We start from the raw sequence: 15,536 nt of genomic DNA, 5'->3' as shown, positions 1-15,536 counted from the left end.
ACCGTGCCCTGGCCTTTTCTGCATGCTTCCTTTCAATCAAGAACTACGATGACATTGGAAGGAACTGATCACACTTCTGCCTCTGTTTCTCATCTCCACTGACCCCTGATGTGTCTGCCACCAGCTCACCAGAGACATGAAGGAGGCCAGTGCCAAGGGTGGTGTTGAGCATGTTGTTGTGGAAAACGAGAAAAGAAAAGCTTGCAATCTCTCAGCACTTGGGGCAAAATCACAATGGTGCCCCTTATGCTTTGGTGGCTCTAGATTTTCGACAAATATGCATGAATGCTCTAGATCAAAAAGTACATATGCATTGATGAAATCTGGATACCAAACAACCAGCAATTGCAAGACTCCAGATGATAGCCCTCATCCTAACACGTAGTAGTTAACTGGGCCTTGTGTGTGTCAATTCTGCCACAATAATGCTGTCATCAGGATGGGGTGTCCAGTTTTTGAGAGGCCTTCTGTCTCTGGAGCAGGCACTGGAAGCAACTCCAGGGAGGATCTGGAATCACACATGGGAGGGCATTTTTATTTTGCAGGAATTTCCCAGAGGCCCTTAACCGAGACATCAGGGTAAGAGCTGGGCAACTTCCCTTGGTTTGAGTTGGAGATTTAGGTCTTTAAGTACCAAGTTAGAGTGACTTTCAGAGCCTGGGTTTATTCATCCATGAGATGAAATAATGATAATTTTTCTCACTGGATTATTTTATGAGTTAAGTGAGATAATGTATGAAAACAGTCCACTTGCTGCAGAAAACGGAACGAGTACCATCAATTCTTCATCCTGGGAAATGCAAGCCAGTTCCTCTTGCCTCCATGGGGAAGCCCCTGGATCTTTGGGAGCCTAATAGCTGAACCAAGCAAAGACTTAAGCATTGAGACTGGCAAAGGTTCTGCAGAGCTGTTTCTCAGCACTCCACTGCCCAGCAGATGGTCCTGGGCCAGATGGCTCAGGAGGTGGGGGCTGGAGGAGGCAGCCCAGGTGTTTGTGGTGGCAGCAGAGAGGTGCCAGGGAGGAGTCTGCTTGTCCACCTCCCCCCTCTCCTTCTGATGTCTCCTCCAAGGGGGGCACTTCCTGGCTCTGACAGATGTGCAGTCTGGGAAGATTTCCAGGTACCACGTCGGGAAAGTGAGCAATTAACCCCATGCCAGGACCTGATCTGGCAAAACAGGAAGGAGCCGAGTGTGTCTTGGGGCTTGTAGGATCCTCAGCTCATGTTTCCTCCCTTTCAACCAATGACCCTCAGCACCTTCCAAGGTAAGGATCTACGCTACAGCTTAGTAGCTTCTCTCTCTCTCCCTCTTCCCCAGTGAGTTAGATCCCTGGTGCTCCTCCCCACCCAGAACCTCCATGTTGCAACTCTTACTACAGAGAGGAGTTTAACACCACCAACAAGGAGGTGAAACCGCCCCAGAGAGGAAAACAGATGTCAGGGATTTTTCACACCCATTGGGAGAGTATCTCCCATGGGAGGAGAAACACTGCAAAGAGAGAGAAAAAACTTGCAGTGAGTCTCTGGGCCTCGGCTCTGAGCATCTTTGCAAGGCACCTGCCAAGAATTATGTGAAAGTAAGAGGAAGGGTAACAGTGCCGTGCAAAGATCAGGCTAGCATAGAAATGAGGGAAGACACTGCATTTCTAGCACTTACCACAAAGCTTTTTCACCCCGCGAATGAGTGAGTCCCATTTGAAGGCAAGGGACCAGCCACGCACTTCCCTCAGGGGATGTTGAGGAGTAGAGTATTCAGAGAAGAATGGTTCAGGAGCTTGTATTAATTTTCTGGGGCTGCAACAACAGAACACCATAAACTGGGTGGTTTAGACAACACAGATTTGTCATTTCACAGTTCTTCAGACTGAAATTCCAAACTCCAGGTGTCTGCTGGTTTCTTTTTTTCCTGAGGGATGTGAGGAGGTTTCTACTCCAGGTCTCTTTCTTTGGCTCATGGGTAGCAGTCTTCTTCCTGTGTCCTTTCATGTAATGATGCCTCCATGAATGTCTGTCTCTGGGCCCTGTTTTCCCCATTTATAAGGAAATCAGTCATTAGATTAAGGGCCCATGATACTCTAGCCTGATCCCATCTTAACTTCGCCAATTACATCTGCAAATCAGGTCGCCTTCTGAGGTACGATAGTTTAGGATTCAACACATGGGGTTTGGAAGGGAGACAATTACCCCCCCCCCCATAACAGTTAAACATGGCTGCCTTGTCCTACAGGCCTGAATCCCATTGTGAGATCTTACCTGGATGAGCCCTTCAATATTTCTAAGCCACAGTTTCCTCATCTGCAAAATGTGGGCAGGAATAGGTCCTAACTGGGAGGGACGATCTAAAATAATACCTTCAGAGCATTCAACGTGGGAGTTGGGACAACATACATCCCGAGGGAACATCAGTTGTCATTACAATTGTAACACACATATGGCACTCCATCCAACAATGAAGTCATTTTAGTCCATGTGACTGGGACATGAGAGGCCAGACCTAGGCCCAGTTGTGTGAGCATCTAACCAAGTCTCCCATAGTCCAAGGCTTGAGGAAGCGCTATACTCAAATAGAGTAAAAATTTCCACTGCAATTAAAATCCCTTTCATAAAGAAGCAAAAGATTTGGGGGAACAGAGAGGATGAGGCAGAACTGATCATTCAGATAATAGCAATGCATGCTATTTTATATTTTTAATAGAAGAACTTTTAAAACGGACTCCCTTGCATCTTGGTTTCTTTTGTACTTGGAAGAAGCTGGCAGCTCAGAGATGGAATTCTGGCAACTTGGAACTATTCTCTGGGAATATTTCTAGCCCTCTTATTTCACAGTCATTTAAAAATGTTGGGAGGGACTCAAAGGGGACAGATTCCTGCTTCAATGTGTCTCCAGTCTCCCAAACCTAAAGGTCTCCTGTCTGCAACAGAAAACCACCACAATAGCCATGTTCCTATCCAATTAGGAGACTGAACTGATAAAATATTTCCTGCCAAGAAGGGCAATGAGAGAGAGAGAGAGAGAGAGAGAGAGAGAGAGAGAGAGAGAGAGAGAGAGAGAGAGAGAGAGAGAGAAGAGAGAGAGAGAGAGATATTTTCTTCTTCAAAAGTATGGGGGGGAAGGCTTTTTAATCAGAGAAGCAGATCTTTCTTTTTATTACCAAGGATAATATGATATGAAATTCTCCTCAAAACTATACATGATGAAGATAGAATGAATCATGGGAAAATTCTTTCTGTTACTGGGAACTCTTGATGAGGATGGCAGAATTTAGGGGTGTTTTAGTTACTTAGTCTGAATGAGTGTCTAGTTTTTCTCAAAGGAAGATATTCTTTTTTTAATTCAAAGAAATAACCCCAAGTGACTGGTAGGCTGAATAATGCTCCTCCAAATATGTCCACATTCTAATCCCTGGAACCTGTGAGTAGAACCATATTTAATGTGATGGTTAATTTCATATGTCAAATTTGTTAGGCTGTGATACTCAGTTTTTTTTTTTAAATCAAACATCAGATATCAGGCTAGACAGGCTAGACATTGCAATAAGGATAATTTTTAGATATGATTAACACTTATTTATCTATTTATTTATTTAGTTTGGGGCCTAGGTTGAACCCAGGGGTACTTAACCACTGAGCTGCATCTCCAGCCCTTTTAATTTTTTATTTCAAGACAGGGTCTCCCTTAGTTGTTTAGGGCCTAAGTTGCTGAGGCTGGCTTTGAACTTGATCCTCCTGCCTCAGCTTCCAGAGTCATTGGGAATTACAGGCGGGCACCACTGCTTGCCCGGAGTAATTAACATTAAATCAACAAACATTAAGTAAGAAAGCTTACCCTCCATCATGTGGGTGGGCCTCATGGAATCAGCCTAAGACCTTAGAAGAGACTGAGGTCCCCCAAAGAAGGGAGAACTCTGTCTCCAGGCAGCCTTCACACTCAACCCGGCCTCACCAACTCTTTCCTGGGTCCCCAGCCTGCTAGTGCACCTGGCAAACATTAGACTTGTCAGCATCTACAATCATGTGATCAAATTCCTTAAAATACTTTTCTTTTCTTCCATCCATCATCCATCCCTCCATATATGGCAAGAGAGATTTTATAAATGTAAGTTAGGAATCCTATGGATGGGGAGGTTATTGATGTGGTTTGGCTCTGAAGTGTCCCCCAAATACTCATGTGCCACGCACGGACCTGGTTCCCAATGCACCAGTGTTCAGAGGCAATGCCCTCAGGGGTGATTGGATCATGAGTGCCCTGAGCTCAACAGTGAATGGACCATTGAAGGATTCACTACTTAGTGGACTATCCTGAGTTTACATTAGGGGCGTGCCCTTGAAGAATATATTTTGCCTCTGGCTCCACCCCTTCTTTCTCTCTCATTCCTTTAGCTTCCTGGGGGTCATCAAGCCAGAACTTTGCTCTACCACTCACTCCTCACCATGATGCTCTGCCTCACTACAGGTCCAGAAACAATGGAGAACCAAACCAAATCTGGTTTTTAAGTTGATTTCCTTGGGTATTTTGTCACAGCAACAGAAAACTGACTACCACAATTATCCTGGATTACCTGGGTAATCCCAATGTTATCAAAATGTTCCTTAAAAAAGGGATGGAGGAAAAGTCAGAGTCAGAGGAGAAGGTGACAGAGATTGGAGTAAAGTAATTGCTTTGAATAAAGATAAAGAGGGCCATAAACCAAGGACTACAAGGGGCCACTAAAAGCTTAAATGATAAAAAGACAGATTCTCCCTTCAGAGTTATGAGAAAGACTTAGCCCCACCCCCAATAACCTTGACTTTAAGTCTTCAGATCCCCAGAACTGTCGGAGAACAGATTTGTGTTGTTTTAAGCTACTAAGTTTGTAATAACTGGTAATAGCCGCGAAAGGACACCAATACAGTGACCAAAGACTTCCAAAGAAAACTTGTTGCACTTGTGGTTCAAAGTGCTTATAGAGCCCTGTGTTTTCAAATATTTATAATTATTACTATCATTATTATTCCTATGTAAATAGCTCTTATAAATAAAGACAAGTATCTCCAACAAAGAACTTTTACAAGAAATTCACAGAGGAAAAATAATGACAGCATCAAATAAACACCACAGATATTTTGACCTAGTTAACAACAGAGATGTAAAATAAAACAATGAGATATTATTTTTTTCCTACCTATTTAGTGAACATGGTCAGTAATAATACCCACTAAAAAGGCTATGGTGAGACAGCAGGTTCAAATACTGTTGGTGGAAATGGAAATGAAATTGACCATTGTGGAAATTATTTGCATAGCATATATTATGAGGCTTGAAAATTTATATCCTTTTGCCCATATGTTCACTTTTAGAAATCCAACTAAAGGAAATGCTCAAGAGATGTGAGAAAAATTGCATGTACAAGTGTTGTAGCACTGCAAACGACATGATGGAAACAATTGATATATATCCATCGATATAAGGATGGCTAAGGAAATCATAATAAATATTATGCAATCATTAAATATAGTATTTTAAAACTATGTAGTATAATGATAATAGCAAAAATGGGGAATTCTGGGATTCCAAAAGTCTACCACTGTGTATAAATGATTTTAAAAATTGGGAATAAAGGTCAGAATTAAGGTCAGAATTAACTTAATATTTATTTTTAGTTTTATATGGAAGAATACCTTTATTTTTCAACTTATTTATTTTTATATGGTGCTGAGGATCAAAACCAGCACCTCAACATGTACTAGGCAAGTAATCTACCACTGAGCTACAACCCGAGCCCCCAGAATTAACTTTTTTAAGCTTAATTTTTAAAAATTTTTATTTGTTCTTTTTAGGTCTACATGACAGTAGAGTGTATTTGGACATATCATACAAACATGGAGTACGTCTTACTCTAATTAGAATCCCAGTCTTGTGTTTGTACATGGTGTGGAGATTCACTGTGGTGTATTCATGTATATATACAGGAACTTCATGTCCGATTCATTCCATTGTCTTTCCTATTCTTATGCCCCCTCCCTACCCTTCATTCCCCTTTGTCTAATCCATTGAACTTCTATTCTTCTCCTCTGGTCAGAATTAACTCTTGAAAATTCAATTAAAAAGCAAATGCTTTCAGCAAATCAAGAGAAAACTCAGTTGAGAAAAGTGGCCAATTCCCCGCAGAATCAGTAAATTTTGTTATATTTTAAGTGACTCTGGTCTACTCCTCACTTCTCACTCCTTGAAAATAATATCCCATTTTCCCAGTACTAGACCAAGAAAGGTAGAACAAATTCCAAGATTTGTAGTTATTGGTTTCAAACTGTCTAATGATTCCCTGGAAGACCTGCTCAAATGACTTGCCTCACTAATTCTGTACTCACCCACTACCAAAATAGCCACAAAAATACTTATAGGCAAATACTTTTGCTCCTGATGCCTAAGGCAGTGCATAGCATAAATGAACAATAAACAAACCAAAAAGCTGGGGAGGAAACCTGAGAAATGAGAAGCACTGGAAAATAAGGATTTGAAAAATTCTAGCTTATTCCTGGGAATCTAGTAGACCATGTACATTTCCAGGGTACTGCACGTGCTCAGAAAGGAACCAAGAAAGCCTCAACTCTCACCTCTGGGTAGCCTTGAAATCCTGTGCAAATAGAAAATGAAGGCTAAGGTGCATCTGTAAACTGCCTGGTGGATTGTTGAATCAATATCCCAACACATACACCTAGCTTACCTCAAAGACTGGGAAACATTTTGGTTTCAGGCACTTAACAAAATCTGATTGTTAGCTGACCACTAAACTAATGGAATAGAGATGTCAGAGGCCACATATTACAAAGAATACAGACCTCACAGAATATGTTCATAGAGTCACCAAACAAACAAGAACCACAATAAGCAGCAACAAATCTGCAGGAGGTAAAAGAATCTGACTTCCAGAGATATGATGTTATAATATTCCAAGTGTCCAATTATCAACTCAAAACTCCAAGGCTTGCAGAGAAGCAAGAAAGTATGGCCCACATTGAAAAATACAAGCAATCAATATATTTTCCCTCTGATAAAGCCCAGATATTGGATTTACTTCAAACAAGAGGCAGACATTGGCAGCTATGGTTTTTTTTAATCATCTGCTACAAGCTGTCTACAAGTGACTTAGTTTATATTCAAAGACAGAAATAGATTGGAAGTTAAAAAATGGACCAAGAGGGCTGAGTTGTATCTCAGTGGTAAAGCACTTGCCTGGTATGTGTGATACCCTGGGTCTGATCCCCAGCAACACACACACACACACACACACACACACACACATACATACATACACACAACACACACATAGAAATAGAATGAAAAAGAATGTGCCATGCAAACAGAAACCAAAAGAGACTGGAGTGGCTGTATTAACAGCAAATAAAATAGTCCTTAAGACAAAAAGCCTGATGAGGAGAGAGAGAGAGAGAGAGAGAGAGAGAGAGAGAGAGAATATATAGTGGTAAAAGAAAGAGTCAATACAACAAGAAGATATAACAGTTATAAACTATATGCATCTAAAAACAGTTCTCCAAAATTCATAAAGGAACAACTGAGAGAACTGCAGGAAGAAATAGATGGTCCTACTATAATCGTTGGAGACATCAATACCTCACTTGCAATGATGGACAGCACAAGTAGGCAGAAGATCATCAAGTAAATACCAGACTTGGACAACATGATAACCCATTAACTTATTATAATTTGAAAATATTATGATTTTAAAATGCAGTTATTATAATTATTATACCTAACCTACCAAGCATCATAGCTTGGTCTAGCCTGCCTTAAGTATACTTGAATACTTACATTACCCTAAAGTTGGGGAAAATCATCCAACATAAAACTTATTTTTAAATGAGGTTTTGAAGACATCATATAATTTATTTAATATTATAATAAAAGTGAAAAACAGAATGGTTATTCTGTATTGGTAGCCTGGGAAAAGAGCAAAATTCACAGTATGCTTTCTATTCAATGCATATCACTTTTATACCATCATAAAATTTAAATAATTATCATTTGAATCAGAGACTATCTGTGGATCTAATAGACATCTATAGAGCACTGTATCCAACAATAACAGAGTCCATATTTTTTTCAAATGTACATAGAAAATATTATCAAGGTTGGACTATATTTTATAGCAGAAAACAAATTCACTAAATTTAAAAGCATTGAAATTACACAAAACATTTCTTCTGATCACAATGGAAATTTAATTGAAAATTAATAATAGAGAGTAAATTGAAAATTTCAAAAACCTGTGAAAATTAAATAACACATTCCTAAATAACCAAAAGTTGTAAGAAGTCAGAAGAGAATGTAGAAAAAAAATTTGAAATTAACAAAATGAAAATATAACATACCAAAATTTATGGGATGTACCAAAAACAGTTCTAGAGGAAAATTCATAGCTATAATAACTATAAGAAAAAATAATGCATTATATATTTCCAAATTTTAAAGAACAGATTTCAAATGTTTTTAAGACAATAAAAGTATGTGAGACGATGAATTTGTTAATGAGTTTGATTTAGCCATCCCACAATATAAAGATATATCAAAACATCACGTTATCCTCTATAAACAAAACTATTTTTGTCAATTAGAAATTAAAAATATTAACTGAAAAACTTAAATGCCTGCATTATAAAATAAAACACATATAAATATATTAAACTTAAGCCTAATGAAAATGGAAAAATAAGAGTAAACTAAAATCAAGCAGAAGGAAGGAAATACTAAAAGTTAGAGTAGAGATACATCAAGCATAGAAAAACAATGTAGGGAGTGAAAGCAAAAGTTGGTTCTTTGAAAAGATCATTGACATTTTGAGACAAAAAGCATAAAATTTTTGTCATTCTTACCCTTGCTTCAGAGCTGAACAGACTGAGGCACAGAGAAGCCCTTTCATCTATGAATTGCACAGGTATTTAAGCATCCACTTTGGGCTCTGGAGAGACAGCTGTGAACAAGACACACTCTCAAGTAGCTCACCACAGGGGAGATAGACACACAACAAGTGTGGTGGCTATAGAAGGAACCTGTTCTGATTTGGAGATTCAGGGAAGACTTTACAGGGGAAGAGAGGTGAAAATGAATTCCTGATGGATGAAGACCCTCGGTCCATGAGGGCGTAGTGCTGAACTGAATCTCAGCAGAGGTCCCTTCAAGGTGAGCATCCAGGAGCCAGCAGAGAAACCCTGGGGCCCTACCAGCTCTGCTATATAGGTACAGTGTGGCAATCTTTCTTTCCTAGACTCTTCTCCATGTGGAATTCCCTTCCTCTCTTCTCCTGATTGGTCTGGGTCTCTCCAGAGCCCAAAGTAGATTGACCTGGGAGGAAGGGCTCTCTCTCCCCCAAGATCTTTCGTTCTTTAGACAGGTCCTCTTTTCAGAAGATTGAGACGCCCGGTAATGCTAGAGCTGTAGGGATAGACCTCAAGGCTGGATATGGAGCCCTAGTGACCTCACTGCTGGAGCAGGTGCCAAGGGAAAGGGGGAGTGAGACTTTATGACTCAAAGTCACAGTCTAAGACTGCTTTACTCAAAGATTGAGAACTGTTTTCCTATGTGGTCCTTATAACGCAGTGGTGGAAAGCTGGGGCAGGCTGACAGTTATGGCAGAAGATTCGTATTCCAACCCTGACTCCATTGGACACTTGTTCTGTGAGCTTGGGGAAGTTGCTTAAGTCACTTTTAGCCTCTGTTATATCTTTAAAATGGACGTAATGAGAATATAGTTGTCCCTTGTTATACACAGGGAGTTGGCTCTGGATTCCCTGTTGACATCTAAATCCTCAAATGCTCAAGTCCCTTATAGGAAATGGCATACTATTTGCATATAATCTATGCACGTCTTCCTGAATCTGTATGCTTTAACTATTTTTATATTACTTCTAATACCTAATTCAATGCAAATGCTATGTAAATATTTGTTATATTGCATTGTTTTGAAAATAATGACAAGGAAAGTCTGTACATGTTTGATACAAATGCATTTTAAAAAATATTTTCAATCTGTTTGGTGGAATCTGTAGATATGGAACCCATGGTTGTGTATGCTGACTGCATTTACCTCATCAAGGTGTTTGGGGACCAAATGAGATAACACATTTAAAATGCTGAGCATGGCAGACAATAAACATTCTCTGCTTTAAAAAAAAAATCAATAAAATTGACAAACCTTTACTAGATTTACCAGGGGGGAAAAAGGAGAGAAAATTCAAATTACTAAAATAAGGAATGGAAGTGGGAACATTGCTATTGATTTTACAAAGATAAAGCAGTATCATAGGAAAAAATAGGAATAACTGTATACCTATTAATTAGACAATATAGCTAAAATGAATAAATTCCTAGTAAAAAATTTAAAAATTACACAAATTATCCAAACGGACTCAACAAGAAATAGACAATCTTAATAGGTCTATAACAAGTAAAGAAATTGAGTAATAAAAAGGCTTCTAACAAAGAAAAGCCCAGAACCAGATGTTTAAAGTAGACTCAACATCAATGTTTATTAACTTCTTTCAAAAGATAGAAGAGGAGAGAATACTGCCTAACTCATTCTATGAAATCGGTATTACCCTACCATAAAAGCCAAGCACAGTCACCACAAGAAAAGAAAACTATAGAAAAATATTCTTTATGGAAATGCCCTCAACAAAAATCCTCAACAGAATATCAACCAAATGGTATGCAAAAATTCTCAACAAAATATTGGCAAGCTAAATCATATAGCATATTGAAAGGATTGCTCAGCATGGCCAAGTTGGAGTTACCCCAGGAATGCAAAGTTGGTTCAACCTAAGAAAGTCAATCAATGCATAACATATTAATAGAATGAAGGAGAAAAAAAACCTGAGATCATCTCAAATGATGCAGGAAAAGCATTTGATAAAATTAAAAACTCTTTAATGATAAAAACACTCAATAAACTAGAAATAAAAAGAGAATTTTTCATATTATGAAGGTTATGTATGAAAACCCCACAGCTAACACCATACTTCGTGGGAAAAGACTGAAATATTCCCAGTGAAATCAGGAACAAAAAAAAGAATGTCTGTCTTCCTTCCACTTATTCAAATTGTATTGAAAATTCTGGTCAGGGCAATTAAGGCAATTAAGACAAGAAAATTAGTTTTAAAACATTTAAATTAAAAAGGAAAACAGTATAACTATCTCTATTTGTGGATGATCTCCTATTAGATGTAGTAACCTTTAAGAAGTCATGACAAAATTATTAGAGCAAATAATCAAGTTCAGCAATGTTGCAGGATACAAGAACAACATACAAGAATCACTGGTATGAGTAATGAACTATCTGAAAAAGAAAGAAAGAATACCATTTTATTTCCAGTGGTATAAGAATAACACAATACTTGGGGAAAGTATTCATCAAGGAAGTGAAAATTTGGTACCCTGAAAACTCCAAAACACTGTTGAAAGAAGTTAAAAATGACATTTAAAAAATTGAATGAATTGGAAAATATAATATTATTAAAATAGTAGTACTCCCCAAGTCAATGTACAGATTCAAGGCAATTTCCTACTGTCACTTTTGCAGAAATGGACAAACTGATCCTAAAATTCATATGAAAATGTAAAGGACCCAGAATAGCTGAAACAATATTGAAAAAAAAAAAAACAAAGATTGAGGACTTATGCTGCCTGATTTAAAATTTACTACAAAGCTACTACAAGCAAAGCAGGGTGGTGCTGACATAAGGATAGGCATATAGATCAATGGAATCGATTGAGTGGATAGAAATAAGCTCACATATCTATAGTCTTATTTCTACAAAAGTGCTAGGCCTATTCAATGGGGGAAGGTCAACCTCTTCAACAAATGGTATTGGGAAAATTGTATCCACACATGTAAGAATGAACTACTTGACACCATCCGTAAATTAACTCAAAAAAGAATGAAATACAAAAGAATGAAAGACCTAAACGTAAGAGGGAACGGGCAAAGATTTCTCAATATGATATCAAAAGGATAAGTAACACCCCCCTCCTCCAAAAAAGGCAGGGTAGGACACAAAATCTGTCCTGATAATTCCAGGGATAATCTGACCACTACTTATAGTGGATGTTAATTTGCCGTTAAGTCAGTGGCAAACGTAAGAATGATATTTCTTCTTTTCTTTGCTTTTTTTGTTATTTATATGATTTTTATCAAGGTACTGGTATCAATAAAATGTAGTGATCTTTGGTATTAAAAAAGACTTGTGACCTGTCTCAAAATAAAAAATGATGAAAGGGGCTGGGGATGTGACTCAGTGGTTAAGCACCCCTGGGTCCAAACCTTGGCACAAACAACAAGAAAAAACTTGTGCATAAAGATGCAATTGAAAAAGTGAAAAAAAAAAAACCCTCACATAATAGACAAATTATTTTGCAAATTATGTATCTGATAAGGATATAGTATTGTATAGTCTCTAGTACCATATAATATAGGATATGTTGAACACATATAAGTCAAATAAAAAGACAAAAAAAAAACTAACTGGAAAATGGGCAAAGTACTTGAATATACATTTCTCCAAAGAAGACATATAAATGGCCAACAAATTTGAAAATATGGTTAACATCATTAGTAATCAGAGAAAGGCATATCAAAACCACAATATTACAAGTTTATACCCACAAGGATAGGTATAAAGGCACAAGTGGAAAACAGCAGTATTGGCAAGGATGTGGAGGAGCTGGTGTATGGCTAGAGAGAAAATAAAACGGTATAGCTGCCTTGGAAAGCATTTTGACAATTTCTCAAAATGCTTAACATAGATTTACCATATGCCGTGGCCATTCCACACCTAGGTGTACACCCAAGAGAATTTAAAACATATGTCCACACAAGAATTTGTACACAGATGGTCATAGCAGCATTCTTCATAAGAGCCCCAAATGGAAATAATCCAAATTTTCATCAACTAATGAATGCCTAAATAAAATGTGATATATTCATACAACGAAATATTATTTGACAATAAAATAAAATTGAGATACTGATACAGGATATAATATGAATGAACCTAAAAAGTATTATGCTAAGTGAAAGAATCCACATATTCTATTATTCTGTGCTCAGGAGTGCTCAGGATAGGCAAATACCTAAAGGAAAGTACATTAGTGGTTGCCAGGGGGTAGATGTAAGGGCGAATGAGGAGAGATTATTGCTTCATGGATATGAAGTTTTTTTTTTCAAGTGATGAAAGTGCTTTGAAATTTAAAATAGTGCTAAGAACAACTGAATTACACACTAAAATGGTTCAAATGTTGAATTTTATGTTCTGCAAGTTTTATATCATTAAAATTTTTAAAACAGTTAACCATAAAAAAGTTTAAAATGTCATGTTTACTATTAACTTAAAAGAACATGCCTTTTCCTGTGTAGTGATGCAGGAAATATTTAACAAAATCCAGTTACAAAATTATAGATGTGTCTGTTCCCAACTATGTGAACAAGTGTGAGAATGTATGTTTATGCAAGAAAAAAGATTTTTGAAGAGTGCTAAAATGTTGGTGGTGATTCTCTCCAGGTGTTAATTCATGTTTCCTTCTGTATAGCTTTACCTGCATACCTGTATATTTTTAATTACCTAAATGGATTTTTTCATTTTAGTTACATATGTAACCTGGATCTCATCACTTAAAAAAAATCAAATAGTACAAACAAAAACCAAAACAAAAAAACTCTCCAATTTCCACCTGCTATTTGACCAATTTAATCTCAGTTTAATCACTTCGGTTCATATTTTTCCAGACTTTTCCATATTGTATTATGGTGGTATATGCATATTCAGAAAGATATAGTTTTGGACACTTTTAAAAAACATACATACTCCATGGCGTGTACATAGCGTGTCTATTATTCTTCAAGTCATCGCCCTTTCTGTTTTTCTGCATCTTGCGAACTTCTCAGGGCTCTCTTGGAAATCTAGCCCCCCCTTTTTTAACCGCTGCATGGAATTCCACAACATGGGCGTGTTACATATACCCAACCATTCTCCCGTTAGCTGAAGGTTAGTCATTTCTACTTTTCTGCTCTTCAGACAAACTTTCTTGGCCACAGTGCTTTGAGTATCCAGGCAAGGATCTCATTGTGAGTGTATCTAGAAATGGCGATGCTAGACCATAGGATATAGGCTCTTAAAAACTGGAATAGATTTGATCACACTGTCCTCCAGAAAAGATGTGTGTTAGTCAGTTTTTGGTTGCTGTAGCAATTCTCTCAGAAAATCAACTTATAAAGAGAAAATTATTACTTTATCTTATAGTTTTGGGGTTTTACTTCATGATCAGTGGATCCTGTGGGTTTGGGGCTGATGGTGGCACATATGCTGGAAGCATGCAGTGGTGCCAATCCACTCACCATGACTGAGAAGAAAAGGAGAGAAAGAGAAGGGAGCCAGGTGCCATAATCCTTCCTTGAGGGCACATCCCAATGACCTAAAGGCCTCCCACTAATTCCCATCTCTTAGGGGCTCCTAATCTCCTAACATCTCCAAGCCATCAAGTGCTAACACCTTTGGAATTCATGCTATATCCAGGATACAACAGGCGCTCCACCTGGCAGTCCTCCTACAAGGCATAAAATAAACTGCTTTGGTGTTATCAACACTATTTTGTGCCACATTTTCTTTGACAGTTAGAAAGCAATTAGGCTTTCCAGTGTGTTTCCTTTTAGCGTGGGCCAAGGCAGACAGCACTGGACAGAGAGACTCGAGAAGGAATTTCTCACACCATTTCCTGATTATCTGCAAAGTAAGGAGCATAATTAAAACTGTCCTTGGAAAAATCAATCAAGTCTGATATTTTTGTAGTTGTTTATAGTTTGCAAGGTGCCTCTGATCCACAACCACCCAGTGAGCCTTAAAGCACTTGAGTGAGATGGTGACAAGGTGGCCAGGTGGGGGACCAAATCCTGATTTTTTTTCATTTTATTAATCAACTGGTCATCTTGGGGGCCCATCACTTAGCTTCTCTGTGCCTCAGTGTGTGGTAAATAGGGAAACAGCAGAGCCTACTGCGAGGCTCAGGTATCAATGAGCTGAGAGAATATGCCTTGCACATAGCAGGACTTAATAAATACCAACCTTTGGGGTAATGGCAGTAGACTGTGAGCTAGCTGACTAGCTTACAATGCATGGAAAATTAATCTTGTTTTCCTTCTTCTATGGTTTGTCCCCTCCAAATCCTATATTGAAATTTCGTCCCCATTCTGAGATACTAGGAGGTAGAACCAGTGGGGGCATTTAAGAGGAGATTACAGCTCTTCCTTTATAAGTGGATTAATCCATTTATGAAATTAATAGATTAATGAGCTAATGGGCTACCTTGAGAGTGGGTCTGCTATAAAAGCCAGTTTGGCTAGGTCATGTGATGCTCTGTACCTTCCCACACTCTCACAGTAAGGTCATCACCAAATGCAGCCCCTTGACCCCGTACCAGAACCATGTGCCAACATGAACCTGTTTTCTTGATGATTCTCTTTTCTCAGGACTTTGCAACAGAAAACAGAGTAA

Source organism: Marmota flaviventris, chromosome 18 (genome assembly GCF_047511675.1).
Source record: "Marmota flaviventris isolate mMarFla1 chromosome 18, mMarFla1.hap1, whole genome shotgun sequence".
NCBI classification, from domain to species: domain Eukaryota; kingdom Metazoa; phylum Chordata; class Mammalia; order Rodentia; family Sciuridae; genus Marmota; species Marmota flaviventris.
This window is presented reverse-complemented; position numbering follows the sequence as displayed.